Genomic DNA, 23,154 nt, shown 5'->3' on the forward strand with positions numbered 1-23,154 from the left:
GCCAGTCAGTTGTCAGCAGGGAGCCCAGGCCAGTGGAAATCTTTCCCTTTCCCAGAGGAAGCTTGCAATTCTTCAAAGAAGGTAGACAGTGTTATATGGGAGAGGTTAGCATGCAAAGTTGGGCCCTCAGGTAGACCTCAGTGGCCTAATTTGACACAGCCAGCACAGTGTTGGTAGTGACTAAACCAGTCTCACTCATTTGTTCAATTATTCATTGCACATAGACCAGAAATTGGTAATGCTAGGTGTAGTTAAAGGACCTGAGGGATGAGGCCACAGGAGAGAGACATAGGTAAGTAAAACAAGAACCGGCCCTGAGCTAGTAACTGCTGGTAGGCACATAGAAAGTTCTCAATTTTCCCTTGTGTGTCAGTGCTGTGAGGTGATATGTCACCATCCCTTCTGTGACAGTGCTGGGTGGTGATGTCACCACTCACATTGTAGATGCAGTAGGTGAGCTTGGAATCAAGTGGTGGGGATGGGGACATGGAGAGGGATTTCACACGTTTCTAGGAAGGCCTGCCGTACAGATCTCTGCAGCTTTCTCTTTTCCCAGGCCCCCGGGCTGCACATGCACACCTGTAGCTGCCGGAGCTGAAAGGAGAAGCAAGGTAGAGGAACGTCCTTAGAGGATGCTGTTCTTTATTATTAGGAAGATAGCTGTAGGTTTATGCTCTTACCCTATTCTGATCCTCATTATCCAGGAGTAGTGAAAACACAACATCCACACGAAAGACTCAGATTGGAAGATTTTGTTCAGCTTTATAGGAAAGTAGAACTGATTCAGATGCTGGACCAGAAGGTGAGTAGATAAACAAATGTGGGGTTTCCCTGTGCATAGAGTGATTCTCATTAATGAAAGAAAAAAGCCTGTTGCTACACTAGTGACAGGGACGGATCCCAAAACACCACATTACCAGTAAGTCTTTGAAATTCTGTATTTGTCATGTTTTCTTTCACTGTAACAAATACCTGAGCAAAACAATTAAAAAAGAAATCAAACTGGAAAGGGTTTATTTTGGCTCTCAGTTGCAGAGTCCAGTATAGTGAGAAAGGCATGTTAGAATGGAACAACCCATATATGGTGGCCAGGAGGCAGAGGGGAGAGAAGCAGGAGATGAGATGGGACAGAAGAAAGGGGAGGAAGAAGGAAAAGAAAGAGAAAGAAAAACATTGTCTATGCTGGCTTTCTTCCTTTCTCTCCCTTTTCCACCCAGGTCCCCTAGCTGTTGAATGGTGCTACCCACATTCAGGCCAGGTGTTTCCCATATTAACCCTCTCTGGAAACATTCTTGTATTCACAGACATACCTAGAGGCTTGCCCTCCTTGGTCTGGGTACTTCTCAATCTAGTCAAGTTGACAATCAAGGTTAACCATCATACATAGAAATAGAAAATATGAATCTGCTCTGTGCAGATGGAAAGCACATCAGTGGTTGCCTGGGCTCTGGGATATGAGCTAGGCACGGCATGGGGGATATGCAAGAAACAGCATCAGGATGTGCCATCAAGATTAGGAGTGGCAAGTGAGTTGCTGTGTATATTGGCCTAGGAACTCACACACACCAAAGGATATGCAGGCAGAGCACTGGGCCACACCCCAGAGAGCCTCAGCTAAGCAATGTTTCATTCCATGTATTTGCCAGGCTGTGAGAAGGGAAGCTTAGGGTTTTTCAGGAGTGAGTCTAGTGTGACTAGAACAGGGCATGGGTCTCTCTGAGCGGCGTGGTGTAATAGTTGCCCAGAGGAGCAGAGACAACAGAATTCACATACACATAGAAAGATTTATTCTAAAGAATTGGGTCATTCTGCTTCAGAAGTAAGACTGTGTCTTATCTGTAGTTGATAGCCTGGGGACCCTGTAGTTGATAGCCTGGGGACCCTGTAGTTGATAGCCTGGAATCCTGTAGTTGATAGCCTGGGGATCCTGTAGTTGATAGCCTGGGGTTCTAGTAGTTGATAGCCTGGGGACCCTGTAGTTGATAGCCTGGGGTTCTAGTAGTTGATAGCCTGGGGACCCTGTAGTTGATAGCCTGGGGTTCTAGTAGTTGATAGCCCAGGGATCCAGTAGTTTCTGTGTTATCAGCTCTGCATCCAAAGAGCAAAGATTTTAGTTACAATCCAGAAGCTGAAAAGACCAACTTCTTAGCTCAGATATCCAGATTTCTAAACTAATTATTCTCTTCTGTGTATGCCTTTAATTGGTAATCATCTAATATAAGTCCAACTCCCTCCCTCATCCCCCCTCACACACACACACACACACACACACACACACACACACACACACACACACACACAAATGTTTGACCAAATGTGTCTGGGCATAGCCCAGTCATGTAGACACATGACATGAGCAATCACAGAGTTGCTGAGGGGGCTCAGGACAGTAATTGTGTATGCTAACACATCCACACGCATTCATTATACCAGGGTGCCTATCTGAGAGACTGTGCCAGGTGAAGTTGACATGTAAACATATCATCATATGTAAACAAAAATCATCTATGGAGGTAAAATTGGAATTGCAGTAATGTCTACCAAGGAGCCATGTATGACCCTGGCAGGTTCAGGTGACATGACCCAGCAGAATGTCTGAAGAGGTGTCTGAAAGGCGGTGGCCCTGGGTCTGAGAGGTTTTTCTGTTTTCTGCTTCTTGGGTTTTGCTGTCCCTAAGCTCCGGAAGTTTCCTGCCTCCTTTAGTTGTTTCACAAGTTTCATTCTTGCTTTAGTTAGCTGGGGGTGGTCTCTGTTTTGAGCGCGGCTCTCTGGAACAGGGGGCAAATTTGCAAAGTGACTTCAAGTGGCCAGTTACCCTGATCACAAGAAAGACAGACACATCAACCCATTTCTTTTTCCTTAGCCTCATCTCTCCCTAACACTGAAGTGGGAAGCTGGGCAAGTGGATGGTTCAGGAGAGAGGAGCAAATACAAGAGCCTCTGGGGTGTTGGTACCAACCACAGCTAAGAGTCAGAGTCCTCTGAGTGGAGCATGACTCTGCCATGACTCTGGGTGCTGAGGCTCCTGTCAGTGTAATCACTAGGGAGTGAATCCAACCTCCTCTCCTTCCGGGAGCTCCTGATTTACTTTGGGAGAACTGTCTTTTATTCCTGTAGTCTGGTGTCTGGCACACACACACACACACACACACACACACACACACACACACACTATCCCGCACGTGTGTGCCTTGTCATTTACAAATGAGAATACAAATGGGATATTCTATTGCCTATAGCAACCAGAAGGCTCAACAAAAGGAGGCTGAGCTCTCTGAGCCTGTGCAAATTTGAGCACCTAGGACCCAGCTGGAACTCATCCATAGAGACAATCAGGGGAGAAAGCATGGCCACACTTCTTCCTGCTTCACAGTTATTTTGTAGCTTGCTCCCTAAAAGCCTCAGAGCCATTTCCCATTTCAGCTTCTTTCTTGAGCTTTTGACAGCAATTCTTTGAATTCCCAGATCCCTCCCAATTATTCTGATTGTAGTTAGAATGGATTTGTGTTTCCTGAGCAGAAGAACTCCGTAATGGAAGCTTTAGGCTGGAACTGTTTCAGGCTGGTGTTTCCCATGCCACCCCCTTGCACACTGATCACCTCTTGGAGGGGAGAGCTTCTTCAGCTGAGTTCTCTGTGTATAGATCTTGCTGAGCGTTTGTTCAACACCTTGCTGTCAAGGGGTTGATCTCCTGCTACCAGGGAGTCTTTGGGCAGCTTAGCATAATCAGAGCACATGAGTGAGCCCAAAGCAGGCAAAGACATTCCCTCAGGGTCAGCACTGTACTTAATCCCTACCTGCCCTCATTTGAAAACAGGAATCCTGAACATCTATTTTATACTTTATAAGACGTGACATTTATGTAACTCATCTCTTTGAAGATGGAAATATCCTCATGAACTTTGAGCATCACCAGTTTAGAAGTTTCCATGGAAGGGTGTTGGGAGGTTTGGCTGGCAGGGACTGGGCAAAATAGGAATTGTTTTGGATGGTATTTGATTTAGCCACCAAACACCTACAAGTTCCATGCTACTCTGTGGTAAGTTTCCTCTGGGTCTCCAGAGCCAGGGCTAGCCTGGCAGCCACTGGGGGCTACTGGCTTATACTTTGATTCAGAAAATTGTCTACATTAAAATTAAATTGAGGCTCCTCATTGGGATAACAAAGCATGTGTATAAAGGATATTGAAAGAGGCTGGTGGGTGAAGCTGCATTGTGACTTGAGCATCACGCATCCCAAGTAACTGCCTCAGGACTGTGGTTGTCCACTGTGAGGACCTGAGACTCCATGTTTCCAGGGTGCCTGGAGGAGACCACTGCTCGTTTGACTCACAAGAATTTGCTATTCAATTCATAGCTAACTTTCTTCTTGATTATGAGGGACGACTGAGGATTTCAGTGGGTGTCTCACCTCTTGTGGAGAAAGCTCAGCTGGGGAAAATAAAAGGAGGAGTCCCACCACAGGGCTACACTCTTCATTCAGCCTTTGGCAGACAACGACACTGGTTGTGGAGGGTTTCCAGGAAGCTGCTGACCTATCATCTGACCAAACAAGTGAATGATGAAGGAAAGCAGTCCAACAGTGCCGTCACACTATCCAGACAGAGGGTTGAGTCTCACTGGGACCTGTCAGTGGCTGGCCAGAGTTTTCTTGCTATTTACCCTAGGCAAATGCAGGAGTCTGGAATTACTATTTTCTCCCTTCACTGTTCTCAGCATTTTTGTGTAGAGGTCAAGGTCAAGTTCCCTGATGTGTCTGCTTTGAAGATACATATCCTTCAGCACAGGGCCATGGCATGGGCCAGCCAGAGCCTTTACCACTGATTTCAGCAGTCTGATTCTCAAAGCAGGCCTTTCCTTAGGTTCTCAGTACTTCAGGCATTGTCTGCTAGGTTGTATCTGGTGCTGGCTGGTATCTGGGTGCAGGTATGAAGGACCTCTTGGTGCCTTCTTCCCTTGTTTGCTTGTGGTTCAAAGTCCCCCACTTTGGTGCTGAACACTCACCATGATGGGCTGGGGCCCTTGCAAGGGCAGATGAGCCGTTTTGTCTCTACTCTTGTGAGTGCGTAAGTCCCTCCCTGTACTACTTGAGGAACAAGGAGATGAGGAACAAGGAGATACGGAGTTTTTTCTTCAACCCAGGCAGTAGGAGTCCCTGAGGACATGGGGTCTATTGATACCTGCACTGCATGAAGTGGGGAGGGACTGGGAGCTGTTACAGAGATTTCATGTACTGACATCTGTGGGATCAAATCTTTCAGACCATTCCCAAAGTTTGTGTTAGAAAAGGAGACCAAAAAAAAAGTTTAGGGTCTGCAGAGGGTTTGATGTTCAATAGCCATAGTCTTTTTAACATTTGTGACATTATGGGCTGTTGGCTGTCAGAGTGGTTCATTGAGTACTACAGATTGCGGAGTTCAAGTTTAGGTTCATGCCTTTTCGGTTCTTACCCGTACCACTTAACTACTGAGGTCAGAATTTTGGGTGTTTAACACAGACCAGCAGTTTGTGAATACCAAGAAGCATGTATCTCCTGGTTTTGCTATTTCTTGTTTGTTCTAGAGTATAAACTACACAGCATAGTAACATTTGACTTGAGGACAGGTTTATCCAGTACACCAAAGACCAACTGTGTGTATCTCAAGTTGAATCTGTTATATAACCAAGGAGCTAGAAAGGTATTCTTTCTACTTAGAGTACCAATGGACGAGCCATTTATATTTCACATATTTATGATTCAAGCTTTCATGTAGCCTTAATTTCTGGATGCCTCAGTGCTGCAAATTCCTCTCAGCCCAGTAAATAAAGTACATGTTAAGGAGATGCAAATTTAGAACTGCTTGGCATACCTCTTCCGTGCAGTGACTGGCAGCTGCTGGCTCGCTCTGCCTGTGGTAAGTCCTTGCTGCTGGATTTCAGATTTAGTTCCACATTCTCTTCAGCAAGCATCCTCCTATCCTCCTCTATTTATCCCACCCCCAGGCTTTGCTGGTATGGTTCTCTGTGGTCAGTGCTTCCCACTGTCTTTTCTTCTCCCCTCGGTGTTGTAAGCTTCCCTAAGTTCAGGCCATTTGCAGCAGCGCCTGTAAACTGTCTTGTGGTCACCGTTTTCCTTTACATCTGACTTGATTATGAAGTGCCAGATTCCAAGTTTAGAAGGATTTGTTATTTGGAGATGATTTTGCCCTCTTTTGTAAATTAATTTCCTCTCCTGCTAAGGCAGCCAAAGCACGGCGGTGATTTTCTACCACAGAGAGGTAATGAGGCTTAGGGGAAAATGCTTAATAGGAAAACATTGTCCCACACTGCGAATTAGGAGCTCTGGATGGAGAAGCAGCCGATGAATATTAAAACCAGACAGTGTAATGTTTCTGTGGAGGGTGTGTGTGACAGGGCACATGCGTTATCCTGGAAGAGTTTTGTCTGTGCCTTCATGCGTGCTAGGGAAGTACACCGAGGGACTGCTAACAGGCTACACAGGGCCCTCAGGCGTAAGCAAGGGGAGGGGCTAGGCAGAGTGATGATAGGCTGCCTTAGGAGTTGTACAGGGAGGACACCCATCTTCATTACACACAATCTGGAAGATTCCTCTCGCAGAATGTCCCCCAAGCTAACAGTTCTCCCTAGGTGATAGCCCAGGCAGGTCTATGAGAGGAGAGAGAGGTAATTCAATTAGCAAGGATTTTCTTCCCTCTTCTTTCTCAGTCTCTTCCTCTGCCTTTATCTCTTCCCTGGTTCCCTGTCTCTCTATTTCTGTTTTTTGGTAGGAACCATTATTTGTAGAGGGAACCAAATTTTGGAGAAAGAAAACATCCTTACAAGATAGACACTGTGTGGACCCTGTCCTTAACCACACTGGCTTCATCTTTGTGCGGCTATGGGTACCTAAATGCTCATTTCCTCACCGAGAAGTGTAACACTTCAGCCAACACCAAGGAGGAGGAATAAAGGAAAAGACGAATTTCTAAAACTGTAAATATCCACGCCTAAGTTTCCTCTGGAAATAGTAAAAACAATAGATCCTTTTTGTTGTTTTCGCTAATGTTTAAAAGTGCTGGTGTGTTCTAGGAATTCCTAAGTCCGGTTTTCCAGGACACCATCCTCACATTGGCAGCTCCTGGCTTACTGACCCTCTCTCCTCCTCCAGCACCCTTGACTTCTCTGTCCTATCCCACCCGATTTTGTTTGCTTTTGTTTTGTTTTGCTTTGCTTTCTTTACAAGCTGCCTCTCCTGTACTCCTCTGTGCCTTGGAGCCTGGAGAGGAACAGATCGACAGCCTTCAGTGCTTAAGAGGCATGATGGGAAGGGCTGTCAGTGACCTCAGATAGCATCCCTAGGGTGTAGATTCATGAACAGAAATCTCATAAAGAAGTCCAAGGAGGGCAGGGAGAGGAGAAGTGACCTCCCAGGCCAGGCCTTGGGGAAATCAGGGACAGGAATGATACAGCAGAGTGCCTGACTAAGGAGACACTGCATCTTCCTCAGCCTGCTCCCTGGGATGCAGCACTGGGGAAAACTCCCAAGCAACTCTGGGCTTCTTGTTAAAAAGAGGGCAGGCTGGAGGGATGTGTCTTTAAACTACAAGAGGAAGAGGTTCTGGGATCTGCCCGGTATTTGCTGCAGTTGTGTTAATAAGTAGCTTTAAATCAAGGCAGGAAATATGGCTCATTGTTAGCAGCAGTGAGACAGTGTGTGGGGGAACTCTGAAGGCTTTGTGGGAGGAGGTTAGCTGGTCGCTTGTGGAAAGAGCACATGGGAGAAACAGCATAGGAAATAACTGTGGAGTGGTTTAAGTTGTTGTGCCTGACTGGGGAAGGTTCTAACTGGAGCAGGCACAGGTAGAAGTGCAAACAGAGGACATGCAGGCAGCCTGAGTTAGAGGGCCCAAGCCATATGTTCCCTCAGGACACTTGTCCATTTGTTTGCTTGTTGATCTGATTCTATCTTGTTACATTCATTTATTCACTCAGCAAACATGCATACAGAGTCTGTCAGACTCTCACACTCTGTTCTTGTGGAGCTAGACACAGGTTTTTCTCATGATGGGCAGGCAGGATGGTAGTAGCAGCCCCAGCCCAAGGATATGAACCAAGTTTGTCCCTACATCCATCTATCACCTCTCTTAGAAAAGTTCAGTTTGCTGGTGTGAAGCCTGGGCTCTCAACTTCTGACACCATCACTGAATGGAGGGATAGAATGTTCCAGTGACTACTTCCATGAAGAGTCAATCTTGGGAGTAGTATCCAACCAGAGCTGGAAGAGGGTACATCATCCTCTTTCTCCATGGCGTGTTAGCAGACAGGCTTCTAACTGCAGACGGGTGTCTCCCATATGGTAGGGTTCTCTAGAGGGACAAGTGATCATGTGGTGAAAGTGGTGTGTGTGTGTGTGTGTGTGTGTGTGTGTGTGTGTGTGTGTGGTGGGGCAGCAACACCAGTCAAGCTGGGAGAGGAGTTGAGACAACCCTGAACACTGGGCCAGAGTCCTGGACTCTCTTTTGTGCAGAGGATGACAGACCTGGCATGGTCAACAGTGAGGCCCAGGCAGATCCTCGGTAGGAAGGTAGGTGGAAGTCTGAGGCTTCCTGGATTTGAGAATGACAGGGAGATGAATGCAAGGCTGTGCTCCTGCTTTTAAATACTTAGTTATCCCCAGGCCTTTTGCAATTTCTGCCCCCTCCACTCCTGGCTTGGGTTTCCAGAATCCCATCATCTGTATTCCTGTTGTTTGTAAATATCTCTGGTATGGCACTATATTTTGTGTTTTTCTCTGGGTGTTTCTTAACTTCACTGATCAAGTCTGTTGCTCGCTGGCACTCACATTGAGATTTTGCTCTCCCACACCATTGTCATCAGGCTGACAGGGCTGCCTTCTCTCAGTGCTATCTACACATCAATTCCCAAGTCACATGCCCTCAGTTTCAACAGAGTAGCATCTTCGAAATGGCTTGTCCATGACCAACCTGAAGTCTACCCTGCGGGACTCAGGTCTGCTTTCTGTTTCTGTGAGTCTGGAGGAGTGTGCTTGCTTATTGACGATTAATTTATACAATTCCTTCTATTCTCTGAGAATAGAGAATAACTACTTCTGGGCCTTTGTACCCCTCCCCAGCCCTTTGTCTTTATTTATACATAGAGAGAGGAGGAGAGAGAAAAAGAGAGGAGGGAGGGAGGGAGGGAGGAGGCATGGATGAGGGAGGAGGGAGAAAGGGAGGAGGCAGGGCTGAGGGAGGATGGAGGGAGGGAGGGAAGGAGGAGGCAGAGCTGAGGGAAGAGGGAGGGAGGGAGGAGGCAGGGCTGAGATTTGCTCATTTAATTTCAGTGATCAGTGTGAACCTATTCAATTCACAATTCCTATGTCATCATTAGGGTTTCTATTGCTGCTTAAACACCATGACAAAAAGCAACTGGGGGAGGAGGAAAGGGTTTATTTCATCTCACACTTCCTGGTTTAGAGTTCATCACTGAGAGAAGTGACATCAGAAACTCAAGGTAGGAACCTGGAGAGAAGAACTGAAGCAGAGGCTGTGGAGGAACACTGCTTACTGGCTCAGCCAGTTCTTAAACAACTTAGGACCAAAGTGTGATACTGCATCATAGACTGGGACCTCACACATTAATCATTAGTAAAAACAGTGCCCCAGGGACCTGACTATAGGCCAATATTTAGAAGGTGTCTTCTCAATTGAGCTTCTCTCTTCCCCAGAAATGTCTAGGTTTATATTAAGTTGACAAGGGCAAACAGCATACTCTATAGAGTTGAGATTATTTCCTATTAAAAATGAAGGCACTGAGTTTTGGAAGGTTAAAAACCTGTACAGACCTATAGAAATGGTAAACAGAAGTGTTGGGATAGAAGCTCAGAGGGTTTGAGGTAAAGATTGTGCTCACCAGAGCGTGGGCCCCTCGGCAGCCCCATCTGTAAATAGGAAAACAGTAGAAGCAGAGTGAATATAAATGTATGGAGAGCCAGATAAATAATTTAACATTTATCCATGGAACAAGATACAATGTAGCTTCCAAAAGACTGAATTTGATCTCTATATACAAAGGATGTCCACAATCTTTTGCTTCATGATAATGAAGAAGCAGATTATAGGATATCATCATGATATGATCCTGTTTCTGTTGAATTTATATTTAGATCCTTATACAATCTGTAGAATCATCCTGGTAGGATGTGCAGTTGAAAGCGAATACCTTCAGGAAGTGAGGTTGAAGATAGAAAGTTTTCAGTTAAAACATAATTGAAAGTTCCACAAGCTTGCTCTTGACCACCACACCCTGATGTGAGGGCAGGACTGGTAGCCCCTTGACCCCTGCAACTGCATCAGCCCTGTCCTGGCAGAAGCAGCCCTTCTCTTCCCAGGAGGGACATATTTCTTTGCTCCTCTGCCAAGATTGTCCTGCTTCCTTGGTGTCAGGACTTTCCAGTTTGTCTTCTCCCTGTGTGTTACTTTTATTTGCACTTATTACTTTTAGTGTCTTAAATGCACCCCGTTGGATTGAGGCCACTCTTCCTTTTCCTATCCCAGGATCTCCTTTAACGCACTAAACATGGTTACTTCCTGGATTTTCTCCAGCTAAGTAGACTTCTTATAAGGCAGCCTGCTACCTTAGGTGATAATCAACAACGGATTTCGTTATAACAGTCCTAAGGTGCTTCCCTTTGATTTCTCAATAGAAGGAGGCATTTTAGTATGTTTATATTCTCAGAATTCTCTTCTTTCCTGTTTAGAAAGAAAAGCTGGTTTCATGTCTGGGCTTTCTTCTTTCACCGTGACTTCAGTTTCTTCTCTCCTTAGCAGATATGATCATTGTATTTACTAAAATTCCTCCGTGAGGTCGACACATGCGTGTGTCCCTGCTCAGGTATCTTCCTGTAGAAAAATACCAACAGTGTCAAGTAGGTTGCACTCTGATACCCCAGAGAACAACAACAGTGTCCCCTGTTCAACTAGTGCTTTTTTTTTTTTTAAAGAAAAAACATTGTTATGTTTAAAAATATGTATGTGTTTGTGTGTGTGACCGCAGTGACCACAGAAGCCAGCAGAGTGTGCCAGGTCCCCTGTGTTTCACTGAAGAGCTTGTGACAAAATGCTTTAAAAACCTTGAAGTTAAGATGCTTTGGCTTCATAAAAACTCCTTTCAGGTTTTCTGACCTTCTTAGCAATGACACTATGCCATTGAAGAATTACCAGGCAGGATTTTTTTAAAAATTCAAATGCATTAATCTGTCCCATCAATGTTATAACAATGCATGGGAAAGTAATTGCTTTTAAAAAGGAATTATTTTTTGTTCTGTGAAAGCATTTCAGAAATAGATATTTGGAAATATTTGTGTTAATTTGGTTATTGCTGAAAACAGTGTGTGTCATTCAAGAGTACCAATTATTTTAAATCCTCACATTTGCATAGTAAAACATCTTCCTGGGAAGTAGAAGTTTTAACCCACACATTATAAACTCATGGACTGAGGAGTTTGCTGTGTTTTGAAAATGCTTATAAAAACCTTGAATGTTCCAAACCTGCAGAACAGAATTTTCTAACTCATGTATAAGAAACATCCAAAATAATTAATTTCAGTGTGCTTTGAGATGACTGTAAACATATGACCTTTTAGTATGCTCTGGGCCTGTGCTTCTAACATTTGGGAAGATGGAAATGTACACACCATCTTTTTGGCAAATACTGTGGTGTTTAAGGTTGAGAAAGTCATACGACCCAAGAACCTCTCTAGTATGGAGGCATAGAACAGAGAGTTACCTCCTTCTGCCATGGCAAAATTTTGAATCAAGTTTTGAAGTAATCGAAACCATAAATGAGTATTTTAATCTACAATATTATAGAGGATTATATGACATTTTTAGTAAAAAGATTTTTCAATTAGATTAAAATTTGTTTATAATAAAGGGCATATGCCTTTAGAAACTGAAGAATATCTATGTGGTTTTCCTTGTTCAGTTCCTGTTTATGGTATTATGTTGGTAAGACTCCATGGGTGTAGCTTTCTGGTATTCCTAGGAGACACAGTTGTAAAGCAAACTCCTTGTTCCAATGCCTCTGACAATCTTGTTATCCCTTTTCCTGCAATGATCCCCCAACCATAGGTGCAGGAGTTGTATCGTAGATGTACTCCTCAGAACTGGACTCCAGAACTCTGCATTTCAATTAATTGGTTGTGGTTTTCTATAATGGTCTCCCTCTGTTGCAATAAAAAGTTTCCTTGATGAGGGACTGGGATTACATTCTGTATGTGTAAAGATGAATACTTAGAATGTAGTAGTTGTAGGTGCTGTTTCAAGATCCACAACTTCACTAGCCCTGGTAGGTGGCTAAATTTCTAGCACTAGGCATGGTTTCCCTCTTACTGAGTGGGTCTTAAGTGTAATCAGAGAGCTATTGGTTATCATCAAGGTATGCATGTGGCTACATGCTTAGGATTATTGTACCATGCTGGTCATTGTTGTTTCCTTGGCATCATAACTGGACTGTTGGTTGCTTATAGCATGGCTGTTTTATTTTTTCTTTAGATATTAAAAAAAGAATTATGACCCAAGCCCACAGGAATAAGGGACCTGAATGGTAAAGTATTGAGTGGGAGGACAGGGGATGAGAAATAAAGACGACAAAAGCATAGCTGGCACCAGGAGGGCTTGCATAAGCTGGTGACTCGTGCCAAGCAAGTTTATTAAGAAGCACAGCATCATTTAGACTATTTGCAGGAGGAAAAAAAAATGCCAAGGTCAGTAGAGAGCTAAGTCAGACAATGTTAGCAAAGAGAACACAGGATATCTCACACAGCTGCCTAAGGACTGATAGCCAGAGCTCTGAGGGAAGACTCAGAACTCCAGAAACTAGAACTTTGACTCCTATGAGGTCCTGGCTATGGCATCAGACAGGCTCTACCAAATTCATTCCTGGGCAAGGACATAAAACTAAAGTTCCCTTTGTACTTTCATCAGAGCTTCTAAGAAAGTCTTGGGTCAGTCTGGATTCCTACAGAATGAATTTTTTGTTATTTTTAATTATGTGTATGTCTGTTTGTATGTATAATATATACAAGAAGAGCAGAGGTATTGGATCCTCTTGGAGATGGAGTTACAGAAGGTTGTGAGCTACCCAAGTGGGTGCTGGGAAACAAAGTCAGGTTCTCTTTAGGATCACCAAGTGCTCCTAATCCCAGAGCCATCTCTCTAGCTCCTCTTTGAGCTTTAGCCTGACATTACATTTTTTCATAGGTAATGCACCTTATATAAATATATATTTATCCTATAATTCTTTATTAAATTTTGAATATGGGACAATATATAATTCCCCACTGGATTGGTATTCTAGTTTTATTATCTATAAAGTTCTCACACGTACTTTTTTGTTGGGTGCAATTTGCCAATATTCTTTGATAGAACAATAACACCTCTAAACATTGGTTCTTAGCAAAAAGTCAATCAAATAAGCAGGAGAATCACACATGGGTGTTCTCTGAAGCACTAGAGAGTCAAAGATGGGAAACAATGCTTCCATTTTTAAAACAAGTGATTACATATCCAATAATACCACAGAATGCCTTTCGGCTATTACAATGGATATAGATTATCCCAATGACCCAAAAACACTCTATTCAGTGAAGAACTAATACTACACAAGGTCTATATGGTACAAGTTCACTATTCCACTAGTTAACTTTATTTCTTATTTCCTATGGCCATAGGAAACATACAAACATATACAGTAGTATGAAGAATTAACATTTCTTTTTCTTATCTGTGTATGTTGGACCATTACTCCTTCACCTCCAGTCTTCAGGCAGAATGTGAGACTACAGGTAAAAAGTCAGTGTTCAGCCTTGGATTTTTCCAGTAGACATCCTCTCTGTGACAGAGATGCTGCCTGGAAAGGAATACTTGGGTAGTCACTGAGGATGAGGCTAACTCCTGGCCTCAGGTCTGTGTCCTAAGCCTTGCACACCCAGGCTTTCTGTCTGTTGGACCCACACAGATGGAATAAAGATAACTCAGAATGTGGGAAGAGGAATCTTCTTACTGGGAACGGTTTTATGAAGGGCCTTCCAGCGTGGGCATTGGAGAGTAATAAGAGAGTTGAAATCCATTTGGACTCTGTGGAGGTGATGTCTGTCACTAACTTCCCTGAGCCAGGCAGCCTCAGTTTCAGAAGAGTAGGAATTGACAGGGTTGGAGTAGGGAGCACATCTAGGCAGAGAGAGACTGTGGTAACCTATTCTGGGGAAGCATGGGGCAACACCCTGACATTTTTTTGTCCACTTTGATTTATTTCCTTTTCATTAGTTTAAATCTGGGAAGGATACAGTGTGACATGGATTCTGTGCCCAATGCCACTTGGGAAGGTTGCTTCAGAGTTTGGCATGAAGCATGCCACTGTTTCCTTTTCCCCAGACAACTCTGGTTTTGTTTGGTTTGCCTCCAGGAGTCACTGTATCTCTTGCCTCAATTTCATCTCTGGCCTAAACACCTTCAATTTTAAGAAGAGCTGTGTGTTCTCTTTAGTTCTGGAGCCCTCACTTGTAGCCTGCAAAAAATGGCCTTGCACCACAGTCTTCTAGACATATTTGCTTTTTACACGTCTTGTTCTCAGCAGGCCTCCATGGATGCCAAGATGGTGGAAAGAGCTACTCGGAAGTGTTAAATGTTCACCTTTGTGAAATAAAGGAACTGGGGCTGTTGGACCAGAAGAGGTCACACAGAGGGGTGCTTCAGAGCACTTAGTGTGCATTGTCAGCTATATCTTAGTAATGTAGGCATCTTGGAATTTACCAGTTAGGATAGACCTGAAGATCAAGGAGAGAAAAACATTAACCTTGGCTCCATGAAAAGACCATGACATGTGTGACTGTGAACATGGCTGGGCTGTGGTAGACCATGACATATGTGGCTGTGAACACGGCTGGGCTATAGTAGACTATGACATGTGTGGCTGTGAACATGGCTGGGCTGTGGTATAGACTGTCTAGTCCTCTGGGCATAGTCCAGGAGTGGTATAGCTGGATGGTATGGTAGGTTTACTTTTAGTTTTTTGAGGGTTCTCCATGCTAATTTCCAGAGTTGGCTGCTCCGGTTTGCATTCCCACTGACAGTGAAGGAAGGGTTCCTTTTCCTCCACAACTTCCCCGGAAGTTGTTGTCAGTGGTTTGGTTATCCTGGGCACTCTCACTGAGATGAATTGAAATCTCAAAGTTGTTTTAAATTGCTATAGATGATTAACACTCTTTAAGGTATTTCTTATCCCTGTTGAGAATTCTCTGTTTACATCCATCACACACTTTTTTTTTTAAATGGGCCATTTGTCTCCTTGACTCTTTGTTTTCTTGAGTTCTTTATATTCTGAATTTTAATCCTCTGTCAGATAGATAGTTGGTAAAATTTGTCTCCCATTCTTTTTTTTTTTTTTCATTTGATTGATTGTTTCCTTAGCTGTACAGAAGCTTTTTAGTTTTATGAGGTCCCAGATTTTGATTGTTGGCTTTAATGCCTTGGCAAATGAAATCCCTTTCAGAAAATTTTTCATATACCTGTTTCTTTTGGGGTAATGCCTATGTTTTCTTCTAGGAGTATTTTAGTGTTTTAGCTTTCAAATTTAGTTCTTCGATCCACCTGGATCTAATCTTTGTGTAAGGTAATAGATATGAGTCAAATTTCATTCCTCTACATGTGGGTATCCAGTTTTCCCAGAACCCATTGTTGAAGACACTTTTCCTCTCTACTTTATATATTTTTTTGCCTCTGTCAATATCAGATGGCCATAGTTAAAAGGACTCACCGAGCTTCCACTTTATTCCATTAGTCTGCAAGTCTATTTTTGTACCAGTACAATTTTTAAAAACTCACCATATGTGTAAGATGTCTCTTGAATACGTGCACATCATGGCTTATGTGCCTGTGGCTCAAAGAACATTTCAGAAGGTGGGACAGAGAGATTGTAAGGGTCAGAGTAACAGGGAGAAATGGCTACATAAACAAGACTAGAGCCATATCAATAGTAGTGGACAGATTAATGTGAAAGGGGTCCCACCCCTAGACAAAGAACTGCAGGTGACTATTGACTGCTGGCAGCTTGGAGGAGAACTAGGTCTGTCCCACAGATGAGTCCCCATATCAATTTTCCAGTGCAGAGTGGTCATCCTTGAAACCATACAGACAAAAATAACAAAAGTAGAATTACCAGGTAATAGATGTATGTATGTGTGTGTTTACATACACATATGCAAAAAATATTAAGGAAAGGGGACTATCATATTTGAGAATGCAAAGGGATAGGAGAAGTTCAAGGAACAGAAATTGAAAGGGAGAGAGGGAGAAAAGGGAGGCAGGGAGTGATATTCTATTTCAGTAAAAAACACAAAATAACCCAGCTTTCTGTACATGAGCCCTTGTGAGATAAACCCTGTCCAAACCATAGCAGGCAGGCAAGATTAAATTCACAGGAAAACTCTTGTTTGACTGAGAAAAATCCTTATTTTCTAGGGCATACTCTTCCATGCTTAATGTTACGTTTCTGTGACTAGGTGCAGTGGAAACTCAGGAGAGACATTCCAGAGGTTTTTGAGAGCCTATGTCTGTGTAGCACCTGGATTCGTGGCCTGTGAAATTCATGCCTTGTACATGTATATTCATATCAGTGCAGGAAAACATCTGGAAGGATTCATAAAAAGCTGTTCCCAGTGGTAGCACAGTTTAATTTTCTACATTGAACATGGATCACATTTGCAATAAAAATGCAAATCTAGAAAAATATTTCAAAGTATGCCATGTTCAATGTAGGCAATTTGCAAAATATGAAAAGTACATTTAAAAATTAAATCACCTGAATTTCCACTATGCAGAAATAACTGTCATTAATATCTTTATTTATTTTATCTCATATATATGCATATCTACTTAATGCATATAGATATGCATGTATTCAAAGTATATGTATTTTTTAATAAAATCAGAATTGTATTGTTTCAGTTTATTACCATCATCATGTATATTTTTTCTTTCAATGCAGTTAATGAGCAATTTCCTTTCTACTAGATATTCTTTGGATCCTCCTTAAAAATTCTACATTCAGTGAAGTTTATGGGTATAACTTCTGCATATGGATGAAGAAATGAGCACTAGAAAGGTGAAACAAGTTATCCAAGGACGGGCAGCTGGTAAATAGTACACCTGGGATTAGAACTTGTGTCTTCTGATTATTGAAACCAGTCTTGATAAGGATGGAAGAATAAGTGAAGAAATGTGATAGATAGGTTCTTAATAAATCCAGTTCTCTTTTATACCTTTCTGATCTCATCCTTTATTGGAAACTCACCCTTGGGGGCAGCCTGTGGGTTCAGGAATCTACCCTTGGAGGGAGCCTTGGGGTTTAGGAACCTAGCCTTGGAGGCAGTCTGTGTTTCCCCTTGGAGACAGTCTGCATTCCCCCTTGAGGGCAGTCTGTGTTCCCCCTTGAGGACAGTCTGTGTTTCCCCCTTGGGAGCAGTCTGTGCTCCTGAAAACCCTTCTGTAAGACCATATTGGTGGAGCTGCTCTCTCAAGCCTCCCTGCATGACTCTGAAGTGGTGCTTTGCTCTCTTCTTGCTAAAGTTCTGGCTCCTGTTTTCCCAGCCAGGCCCTGTCACTGTGCCCTCGGGTACCCTATCATTTTCGTGCTTTTGTTTAGGTTACCCAGAAGCCCAATGGCATTTCTGCAAAAAGAAAAGGTTTAAGCACTCCAGGTGGCCAAAGTTCTCCCAATGCCACTTTCAGTTCAAAGAGATCAATCCAATGACTTTATTGTGGAGATAGTAAGTGGATTTCATTTGGGGGAAATTGAAGGTCTATAAAATTCAGGCAGATCATCCCAGGAGTATATCTAGAGATATAACTCCCCCAGGCATTGATGGAAATGAACACCCCCTTTCCAAGTCCTTTTCTGGAAGCTATTCTGGACTGAGCTCTTAAGAATTCACACCATAGCTGTGGGAAAGACCTTAGAAGGCAGGGTTCCAGGAGCCCTTGGGATCTCTGCATGGGAGCACTTCCCTGAGCTTGCCTTCCTAGGAGACCTGAAGGAAGGAAGACTGCCTATGTGTTGGACATCCTCCAGGGCTAGAAGAGCCTCAGCCTCACTGGAGACAAAGATTAAATGAGGGCCATGGCTGGGTGAAGACTGGAGAAAGACAGGAGTAGATGGGGTGTCCCACTGAGCGCCTTCAGGCTCAGTTAGGGAACTGCAATGGAAATTCCTCTGAGAATGTTCTACTCTGTCAGAGGGAGGGAGGTTGTGGGGGAGAATCTATCCATGTCCTGACCTCTGGCCTCTCTGATTATTTTATATTAGTGAGACAGGACAACTGTGGCTGAAAATGGAAAGCAGTTTGCTAATAAACTGGCTTTTACCACAAGGAGACCTTCATGAACCTGTGCTCAATATGTTCAAAAGGGTTCTTAAGAAGAAAAGAAGACAAGCACCAGGGAACTCAGACTCCTAGGAAGGGCACACAAAGAAGTAGCACAGCTGGCCTTGAAGAGAGGAAAGGACCACAAATGATTCACAAGCTAAGGAGTGTGAATCATTTCTATAAGATAGAAGGACCAAAGAAGTGGTCTGTAACCTTGAGGTGTTTGTTTGTTTGTTTATTCTACCTAGGGGTCTTGACTGGGTTTGTTGAGAGTTCCATAGCTTTGGGGTGAACATGTTCTGATTGGGGCTTGATCTTGACCAGTCCCTACTGCCTGGAGAAAAAGCCTACTGAGCCTTTGTCTGTGGTCAGGAGGAAGATGCTAGTTTGCCAATTTAGTGTATATTTGTGGTTCCTTCCTCTATCTGTCTGCCTATCAGGAATCAGCTCAACTTCTAGTGCCTCACACTCTTGGGGCTCACTGTCCTGTCACTCTGATATTAGCCTAGTAAGACCTATACTAGAGTCTAGTACAGTCACAAGTGCTGTTTATGCCACTACAGGAGACAATTCCTTCAGCACCAATAGAGAGCTAGTACACTATGTTATCTCTTTTTCATTACGAGTAAGAAGATCTCAGCATCAGAAGACTCAATAAGACCTACTTTCGTAGGGAAGGATGAGAAAGCTCAGACTTGACCTTGATCTAGGTTAACCTAGACTGACTATGGCAGTTTGGTTATGCTGGTAGAATGGTAGCTGTGTGGACCAGGTGAATCTGGCTTTGCACACGAGGTTGATCTGGTTTTGCACACCAAGGGGATCTGGTTGACAGTGACTTCTCTGTGGAGAGTTGGCCTTGGGACAGGCATTCCACAAGGATTACTTTCCCAGGGAACTAAAACTTTCAACAATCCATTTGAAAAATGACTACTCTCTGAGATATTTGAGCAGTTGTGCTTGACTTTGCTTGATTAACTATTTTGGTGAGCCATGCGTGTGCATGTATGCAGCTATGCTTATATACTTCAGTGCCAAACCCAAAGCCTTGTGTTTGCTAATGGCTCTCCATCACTGAGCAACCCTCTGAGGAATCTAAGTTTCAAATGAGGTTTTCTTTAATGTGTTTTCTTGTGGCACCTTTGGGTTGAGTGTGTTTTTATTGGTGATATCATTGAGTATTAATTTTTCAAAGGTTTTTTTTTGGGGGGAGGGACAAAAGTTAGGTGACTGTCTGCTGTTACCCAGCCAGAAGTGGTCAGAATTGGTATCTGATTACTCCCTGTATATTGATATTGGTAGCATCCTATAGATGAGTGCTGAACATGGCTGACTTGGGCTGGAAAACCCATCTGCTGCCCTATCCTGAGTGCAGCATAGAATCCAAGAGACTTTTCTATATTTTCAGCATAGCTACTCACAATTCCTGAGGCCTATCCTTGTTCTGTTGTCATCATGGTATATTATCAGCTTCACAGCCTCATATTTCTAATTTGTGTGATGGACATCCTAATCAAAACTTTGCCATGGACTTGCTGGGAGATTTAAAATGTGGAGCCTTATAATTCTTTGAGCACACATAGTACATATTAAGTACTCACATATAAATACTGATTTCTTTCATTATTGTCTCTAATTTTAGAAATTTTAATACAAAAGGTTGGCTACACTGAAAGTCCTAGGAAGGAGAAGGGTGAAGTCTGCCCTTCCCAAGGATTTAGATGCTGGAGATTCCATGGATATGGGTCTGGTAGAACCTCGTCTCCCTCAATGTTGAGTCTTAGCAAAAGGTAAATGTGTTGTAGGGGGTCCAGCTTTCTCTTCTCCACCAAGATCTTCGAGATCATGATTACAATAGGGACATTTGGAAGTCCTAGAGGAATTTTTCTGACTGGTGGCTTTGGAGAATATAGACTCAAAAGCTTGTCACTCATGGAAGGCAGACAAATGTGGCATGAGGAGTCTAGATGCTGATGGGCCATTCATGCCTTCACTGGGGAATTCTTTGTCTCTGCTTACTAGACACTAGTAATCTTTCCAGTGTCATACCCTGCCCAATCATGACCATAGGCAAGTGTCTTCAGATATTGCAAATACTCCCTAGAGGGGATGACTGATCTCTAATTTGACAGGTTAGACAGGGATATCAGAAGAAATTATTATACACAATTCCTATAAAATATGGTAAGCACAGAGGAAACCTCAAGGAAGAGTGGGTATGGCAAGTGGGTATAGTAAGTCTGTCTCTGTGAAGAACAAAGGCTGACCTGAGCCTGGGGCAAGGGGATTGGTGTATGACAGAACCTTCATTGAAGCTCCTTTGGTGCCTGCAAAAGAAGGTCATGTTTTGTGAATAGAAGTCAGCATTTTCAGTAACAGTTTGATGTCCTCAGTGGCTAGTCAAGATGCTACTTCGCCTCTGTAGCAGATGACCCCAACTTATAGTACAATTTGGCTTTCTATGCTCATTCTTTCTTGTTACGTTGAACAGTTTCCACATCCTAAAGCTTGTGGGCTACTCCCAATGTCCTTTGTTCACATGCTACTTTTCACTGGTTCATTGAAGTGAAGTTTGCTGTGTGTGGCTTGTAAGGACTGGGATTTGTCTTGGGGCCTAGGAGTGACAATGTTTCATACAGAGACATAGTTGTTATCTCCTAGATGTGAGTTAACATAGACAAGCACATGTAGAACAGACATTTATTATGTTGATGCTGTTTACAATTTCATTAGATGAACAAATGGTGTCTGGGCTTTAGCCCAGATTAGTTAAACCTAGAGTTTCTGGGGATGGGATCTGGACTCAGAAGATTTCAGAAGCCTTCAGGGTTGAAAACCTTAGGTCCAAAGTAAGAGAGAAGAGCTAGTGTGAGGGTTTGTGACACAGACTGGGGTATAGGCTGATGGGATTCCTGGAAGCTGCTGTCCATGTCTGGACAGGGTTTAAATTAGGACAGTTGAGAAATGTTCACTTTGAGAAATCAAAGCATTGTTTTATTTCATAACGTTAAACCCTCATTGATTTGTAAAAACAATATAAATTTAAATTAACATATTAGCTGGCCTCTGGGTACCAGTAGACAGTTTATTGATGTCATTAAAAAGTCACTTTTAACTAAGTATGTTTTATTTGCACAGCACAAAAACTCGATAAAATATTTGAGGTCAGCTCTTGCTCTGAGGTGGGCTCTGGTTCTCTGGAATAGGTTCTAGAAGTTAACTTTTAAGATTTTTTTTTTTTATATTGTTGTTCCTCCTATGAGGCTGCAAACCCCTTCAGCTCTTTGGGTTGTTTCTCTAGCTCCTGTACCCCCAGAGCTCCCAGGGTCTAAACCACCAACCAAAGAGTACACATGGAGGGACCCATGGCTCCAGTTACATATGTAGCAGAGGATGGCCTTGTGGGATATCAATGAGAGGAGAGGCCCTTGGTCTTGTGAAGGCTTGATGCCCCAGAGTAGGGGAATGCCAGGACAGGGAAGTGGAAGCAGGGAGGCGGGGTGGGATAGAGAGGGTTATCTGAGGGGATAGACTGCAATGTAAATAAAGAAAACATCTAATAAAAAAATTCTGTTCTTTCCCCAGTTTTCTCTAATAGAATGGTTCATATTGAACTTATTATTGTCTTAGTTTCATGCTGTTCCCATCAGTTGAACAGATCTTTATGGTACCTATTGTGTGCCCGGCACATCTTAAAGGTTTGGAGGCAGAAAAGTGAGGAACGGTTTCCTGAAGGGTATGTGCCTAGGACTTTGGAAGCATACATTCATGCCTGCAGGTGCCCCATTCCTCTGCAGAAGCCCAAGCTTGAACATACGGGAAGAAAGTTTAGGTATAGTGAATTTTTTCAGGTGCGCTTAGCAAAGACAGAGCCAGTAAATTCATGATCCACCATAGGGGATGATGGACTGTCCTTTCTACAGGGCTGCAGGGAGGATAGGACAGCCGTGGTCAGAGGGAAACTATACTTGCAGTTCCAGCAACATCTGGATGCCATGATGCCAAGCCAGCTAGACAGAGTCACCTGGTCATGATCCAGCAAGGAAGCCAACCACTGACCCTGCTGGAAGAACTGAGCAACTGGGGAAGAACCAGGCCAGAGAGGCCAGAGAACAGTTCTGAAAACCATCTGCATACCTACTAGGTGACCAAAACCCCATTTCAGATCTTCCTCTTAGAGGCAAGTGGGGTTGGGGTTACCTAGGAGATGGGGCACCTACCAGAGACCAGTTGAACACAAAGTGATCAACACCGTATATGTAACGTTTGGTTCCCTGGTACCAGAAGTGGGAGATACCGAGGGGAAGGGAGTTGTAATTTGATGACTCGGCTCCTCTATCCCAATGTCCTTTGTCACATGCTACTTTTCACGGTTTGCTGTGAGTGGCTTGTAAGGACTGGGGTTTGTCTTGAGGGCCTAGGGGTGACAATGTTCTATACAGAGACATAGTTGTCACCTCCTAGATGTGAGTTAACATAGACAAGCAAATGTGCAGCAGACATCTATTATGTTGGTGCTGTTTATGGGGGGAGGGGTCTCATGTGCAACTGTGTAAGCTTCATTGCTAGGCTTTTTTGAGGACCATGATAAACATTAAAAACGCACTAGCTGCCAGGCCTGGTAATCTTAGCACTTGAAAGTCTGAAGCAGGAAGATTATTATGAATTCCAGGCCAACCTGAGCTACATGGTGAGTTCCAGGCTACCCTGGACCTCAGAGTGTCTTAAAAAAAAATCTATTAGTCATTGTTA

General features: G+C 43.4%; 1 protein-coding gene and 1 long non-coding RNA gene across 3 annotated transcripts in view; both read left to right on the forward strand.

Annotated features, from left to right (window-relative positions):
• Positions 1-23,154, forward strand: part of Grid1 (glutamate ionotropic receptor delta type subunit 1) — a 719,786-nt gene that overhangs the window by 366,104 nt on the left and 330,528 nt on the right. The window lies entirely within an intron of this gene.
• LOC116085419 lies at positions 706-17,290 on the forward strand. Its single transcript, XR_004116539.1, has 2 exons — positions 706-802; positions 17,051-17,290. It is a non-coding gene; the product is annotated as an uncharacterized LOC116085419 (long non-coding RNA).

Source organism: Mastomys coucha, unplaced genomic scaffold, assembly GCF_008632895.1.
Source record: "Mastomys coucha isolate ucsf_1 unplaced genomic scaffold, UCSF_Mcou_1 pScaffold9, whole genome shotgun sequence".
Lineage (NCBI taxonomy): Eukaryota > Metazoa > Chordata > Mammalia > Rodentia > Muridae > Mastomys > Mastomys coucha.